The 6,000-nt window shown below is 43.4% G+C and overlaps 1 protein-coding gene across 6 annotated transcripts in view; it reads right to left on the reverse strand.

The window, feature by feature from the left end:
- Positions 1-5,283, reverse strand: part of LRRC9 (leucine rich repeat containing 9) — a 667,090-nt gene extending 661,807 nt beyond the window's left edge. For 3 of the 6 annotated variants that reach the window (XM_063947768.1, XM_063947765.1, XM_063947766.1), the window contains exon 1: positions 5,112-5,282. The gene's annotated coding sequence lies outside the window, so the exon portion shown is untranslated. Of the gene's footprint in view, positions 1-4,952; positions 5,058-5,111 lie in introns of those variants that run through there. The other 3 variants (XM_063947769.1, XM_063947767.1, XM_063947772.1) reach the window with 2 other exon arrangements.
- Between the last annotated feature and the right edge of the window lie 717 nt (positions 5,284-6,000).

Here is a 6,000-nt window from a genome sequence, read left to right on the forward strand (position 1 = left end):
TGTGCCCACTTTGCCAGTGTATTTCATGCCCAAAACCGCATTGGGCCAAGCAAAATACAAGTGGGTCATATGTAACTGACCACCCTCTGTTGATTTCAGGTGTCAAATTTGTGGCCCAAGACTGGTTAACCCTTGCAAAACTACAGCTACTTATTCAAAATGGAAAATATGGTGTGTGTGCCCACTATGCCAGTGTATTTCATGCCCAAAACAGCGTTGGGCCAGGCAAAATACAAGTGGGTCACATGCAAGTGACCACTCTCTGTTGATTTCAGGGGTCAAATTTGTGGCCCAAGACTGGTTAACCCTTGCAAAACTACAGCTACTTATTCAAAATGGAAAATAGGGTGTGTGTGCCCGCTTTGCCAGTGTATTTCATGCCCAAAACAGTGTTGGGCCAAACAAAATACAAGTGGGTCATATGTAACTGACCACCCTCTGTTGATTTCAGGTGTCAAATTTGTGGCCCAAGACTGGTTAACCCTTGCAAAACTACAGCTACTTATTCAAAATGGAAAATATGGTGTGTGTGCCCACTATGCCAGTGTATTTCATGCCCAAAACAGCGTTGGGCCAGGCAAAATACAAGTGGGTCACATGCAAGTGACCACTCTCTGTTGATTTCAGGGGTCAAATTTGTGGCCCAAGACTAATTAACCCTTGCAAAACTACAGCTACTTATTCAAAATGGCAATTTATAAAATGGTGTTTGTGCCCACTTTGCCAGTGTATTTCATGCCCAAAACCGCATTGGGCCAAGCAAAATACAAGTGGGTCATATGTAAGTGACCACCCTCTGTTGATTTCAGGTGTCAAATTTGTGGCCCAAGACTGGTTAACCCTTGCAAAACTACAGCTACTTATTCAAAATGGAAAATATGGTGTGTGTGCCCACTATGCCAGTGTATTTCATGCCCAAAACAGCGTTGGGCCAGGCAAAATACAAGTGGGTCACATGCAAGTGACCACTCTCTGTTGATTTCAGGGGTCAAATTTGTGGCCCAAGACTAATTAACCCTTGCAAAACTACAGCTACTTATTCAAAATGGCAATTTATAAAATGGTGTTTGTGCCCACTTTGCCAGTGTATTTCATGCCCAAAACCGCATTGGGCCAAGCAAAATACAAGTGGGTCATATGTAACTGACCACCCTCTGTTGATTTCAGGTGTCAAATTTGTGGCCCAAGACTGGTTAACCCTTGCAAAACTACAGCTACTTATTCAAAATGGAAAATATGGTGTGTGTGCCCACTATGCCAGTGTATTTCATGCCCAAAACAGCGTTGGGCCAGGCAAAATACAAGTGGGTCACATGCAAGTGACCACTCTCTGTTGATTTCAGGGGTCAAATTTGTGGCCCAAGACTGGTTAACCCTTGCAAAACTACAGCTACTTATTCAAAATGGAAAATAGGGTGTGTGTGCCCGCTTTGCCAGTGTATTTCATGCCCAAAACAGTGTTGGGCCAAACAAAATACAAGTGGGTCATATGTAACTGACCACCCTCTGTTGATTTCAGGTGTCAAATTTGTGGCCCAAGACTGGTTAACCCTTGCAAAACTACAGCTACTTATTCAAAATGGAAAATATGGTGTGTGTGCCCACTATGCCAGTGTATTTCATGCCCAAAACAGCGTTGGGCCAGGCAAAATACAAGTGGGTCACATGCAAGTGACCACTCTCTGTTGATTTCAGGGGTCAAATTTGTGGCCCAAGACTAATTAACCCTTGCAAAACTACAGCTACTTATTCAAAATGGCAATTTATAAAATGGTGTTTGTGCCCACTTTGCCAGTGTATTTCATGCCCAAAACCGCATTGGGCCAAGCAAAATACAAGTGGGTCATATGTAACTGACCACCCTCTGTTGATTTCAGGTGTCAAATTTGTGGCCCAAGACTGATTAACCCTTGCAAAACTACAGCTACTTATTCAAAATGGAAAATATGGTGTGTGTGCCCACTATGCCAGTGTATTTCATGCCCAAAACAGCGTTGGGCCAGGCAAAATACAAGTGGGTCACATGCAAGTGACCACTCTCTGTTGATTTCAGGGGTCAAATTTGTGGCCCAAGACTAGTTAACCCTTGCAAAACTACAGCTACTTATTCAAAATAGCAAAACATGGTGTGTGTGCCCACTTTGCCAGTGTATTTCATGCCCAAAACAGCATTAGGCCAAGCAAAATACAAGTGGGTCATATGTAACTGACCACCCTCTGTTGATTTCAGGTGTCAAATTTGTGGCCCAAGACTGGTTAACCCTTGCAAAACTACAGCTACTTATTCAAAATGGAAAATATGGTGTGTGTGCCCACTTTGCCAGTGTATTTCATGCCCAAAACAGCGTTGGGCCAGGCAAAATACAAGTGGGTCACATGCAAGTGACCACTCTCTGTTGATTTCAGGGGTCAAATTTGTGGCCCAAGATTAGTTAACCCTTGCAAAACTACAGCTACTTATTCAAAATAGCAAAACATGGTGTGTGTGCCCACTTTGCCAGTGTATTTCATGCCCAAAACAGCATTGGGCCAGGCAAAATACAAGTGGGTCACATGCAAGTGACCACTCTCTGTTGATTTCAGGGGTCAAATTTGTGGCCCAAGACTAGTTAACCCTTGCAAAACTACAGCTACTTATTCAAAATGGCAATTTATAAAATGGTGTTTGTGCCCACTTTGCCAGTGTATTTCATGCCAAAAACAGCGTTGGGCCAAGCAAAATACAAGTGGGTCATATGTAAGTGACCACCCTCTGTTGATTTCAGGGGTCAAATTTGTGGCCCAAGACTAGTTAACCCTTGCAAAACTACAGCTACTTATTCAAAATGGCAATTTATAAAATGGTGTCTGTGCCCACTTTGCCAGTGTATTTCATGCCAAAAACAGTGTTGGGCCAAGCAAAATACAAGTGGGTCATATGTAAGTGACCACCCTCTGTTGATTTCAGGTGTCAAATTTGTGGCCCAAGACTGGTTAACCCTTGCAAAACTACAGCTACTTATTCAAAATAGCAAATCATGGTGTGTGTGCCCACTTTGCCAGTGTATTTCATGCCCAAAACAGCGTTGGGCCAAGCAAAATACAAGTGGGTCATATGTAACTGACCACCCTTTGTTGATTTCAGGTGTCAAATTTGTGGCCCAAGACTAGTTAACCCTTGCAAAACTACAGCTACTTATTGAAAATGGCAAAATATGGTGTGTGTGCCCACTTTGCCAGTGTATTTCATGCCCAAAACAGCGTTGGGCCAAGCAAAATACAAGTGGGTCATATGTAACTGACCACCCTTTGTTGATTTCAGGTGTCAAATTTGTGGCCCAAGACTGGTTAACCCTTGCAAAACTACAGCTACTTATTCAAAATGGAAAATATGGTGTGTGTGCCCGCTTTGCCAGTGTATTTCATGCCCAAAACAGTGTTGGGCCAAACAAAATACAAGTGGGTCATATGTAACTGACCACCCTCTGTTGATTTCAGGTGTCAAATTTGTGGCCCAAGACTGGTTAACCCTTGCAAAACTACAGCTACTTATTCAAAATGGAAAATATGGTGTGTGTGCCCACTATGCCAGTGTATTTCATGCCCAAAACAGCGTTGGGCCAAGCAAAATACAAGTGGGTCATATGTAAGTGACTACGCTTTGTTGATTTCAGGTGTCAAATTTGTGGCCCAAGACTAATTAACCCTTGCAAAACTACAGCTACTTATTCAAAATGGCAATTTATAAAATGGTGTATGTGCCCACTTTGCCAGTGTATTTCATGCCCAAAACCGCATTGGGCCAAGCAAAATACAAGTGGGTCATATGTAACTGACCACCCTCTGTTGATTTCAGGTGTCAAATTTGTGGCCCAAGACTGGTTAACCCTTGCAAAACTACAGCTACTTATTCAAAATGGTAAAATATGGTGTGTGCCCACTTTGCCAGTATATTTCATGCTCAAAACAGCGTTGGGCCAGGCAAAATACAACTGCGTCATATGTAAGTGACCACCCTCTGTTGTTTATGGGGGTCAAATTTGTGGCCCAAGACTAGTTAACCCTTGCTAAACTACAGCTACTTATTCAAAATGGCAAAATATGGTGTGTGTGCCCACTTTGCCAGAGTATTTCATGCCCAAAACAGCGTTGGGCCAAGCAAAATACAACTGCGTCACATGTAAGTGACCACCCTCTGTTGATTTCAGCTGTCAGATTTGTGGCCCAAGACTGGTTAACCCTTGCAAAACTACAGCTACTTATTCAAAATGGTAAAATATGGTGTGTGTGCCCACTTTGCCAGTGTATTTCATGCCCAAAACAGCGTTGGGCAAGGCAAAATACAAGTGGGTCACATGCAAGTGACCACTCTCTGTTGATTTCAGGTGTCAAATTTGTGGCCCAAGACTAGTTAACCCTTGCAAAACTACAGCTACTTATTCAAAATGGCAAAATATGGTGTGTGTGCCCACTTTGCCAGTGTATTTCATGCCCAAAACAGTGTTGGGCCAGGCAAAATACAAGTGGGTCACATGCAAGGGACCCTACTCTGTTGATTTCAGGTGTCAAATTTGTGACAGAAGACTTATTAACCCTTGCGAAACTGAATGATCTGAATAAGAAGCTGGAGTTCGAATAAGAAGTGAATAAGAAGCTGGAGCTTGAATAAGAAGTGAATAAGAAGCTGGCCGAATAAGAAGCTAACTTCAGCCTCGTTATAAAGTATCTTTTTCCTTTATTTGTCATCATGGGGAAGCTAGCAGTGAATATAGATACCACCCCTGAAAGAATACAATAAGCCCTAACTCGGATTTTGCCGACGCCAGGGTTAAATAGACAGTCTTATATGCCACAAAGACTCAGCAACATGCAATGTGTCCAAATGTGTCAGAGGTTTAATGAAACCCTTTTTATATTTCTAGACAACAAATAACGTGTGTGGATAGATAGAGAGCTAATAAACACTCACATACTTTTGGATGTACAAGTCACGTCCCACAGTAATGGCTAGATGTGTAATAAACCTGGCGTCTACATTAACAGCGGCAAAATTGCGAGCGAGCAGTTTGACGCTGACATACCCTTATACCTAGGCTCTAATAAAATGGCCGCCTACGTGCGGGTGCGGGTACCTCTCGGATATTCGTCCGTCCGATCTTTCAGTCAGGTCCAAGCCTCCTGTCCGCCTCTCATGAACACCCGAGGCCTAATTAAACCGCTCGGCTCTCGGCATAAGTTGTGTTGGTTACCCGGGACACCGTTGCTATGACAACACTAGCTTCCCCACAGGCAGACTTCAGTATCGCCACCAAAATCGCGTTTCCCCTACTTTATGAAGTGGCCAATCACAAAATGATGTCCCGGGCACACTCAACCCATTGATTACAGTTGTATATATTATTTTTTCAGAAATCAGTTTTCTTTTCCCAAAACTTCTTCAGTAGCCAATGAGAGAGACATTCTAAAATGACTTTAATGCGTTACTTAATCCATAAAACGTTATTCAGGTGATGAATTTAATATGAAATCCCATAAATATTCTATACTAGAATTTAATTATACTAGTTTAATCCGAAATGTAAAATAGTATATGCTGCAAGTGCAATGTATTTTGGAAACCAGTCAAAATTTATGTTATTTAGGGGTCTATTCATGCAGCAGTGAAAAGCCCTGTTTTGCGTTAAACAGGGCTTTTCTCTGCCTACTGCAATTCACAGAGCGGGTTACCGTGGAGAAGTCTCTGACTTCCCCAGCGGCACCCCCGCTCTGTGGCTGAATCGCATCACCATACCTTTGTATGGTGAGTGCGATTCATGAAGGTGCGGAAAGCTCTGCTTTCCGCTTCTCCATGGAGTTCAGGTTCGCCATCTCAGGACGGCGTAACCTGAACTGTGGTGCGGAGACATCAGGGAAGCTCAATGCTTCCCTGATCGCTGCTCTGCACCTCGCGCTGGCTCCGCCCCCAACCTCCCAGCAACCACTGCGGCCTGCCGGGAGGTCAACACCCTGCGCATGCGCAAA

This window comes from Pseudophryne corroboree, chromosome 12 (genome assembly GCF_028390025.1).
Source record: "Pseudophryne corroboree isolate aPseCor3 chromosome 12, aPseCor3.hap2, whole genome shotgun sequence".
NCBI lineage: Eukaryota > Metazoa > Chordata > Amphibia > Anura > Myobatrachidae > Pseudophryne > Pseudophryne corroboree.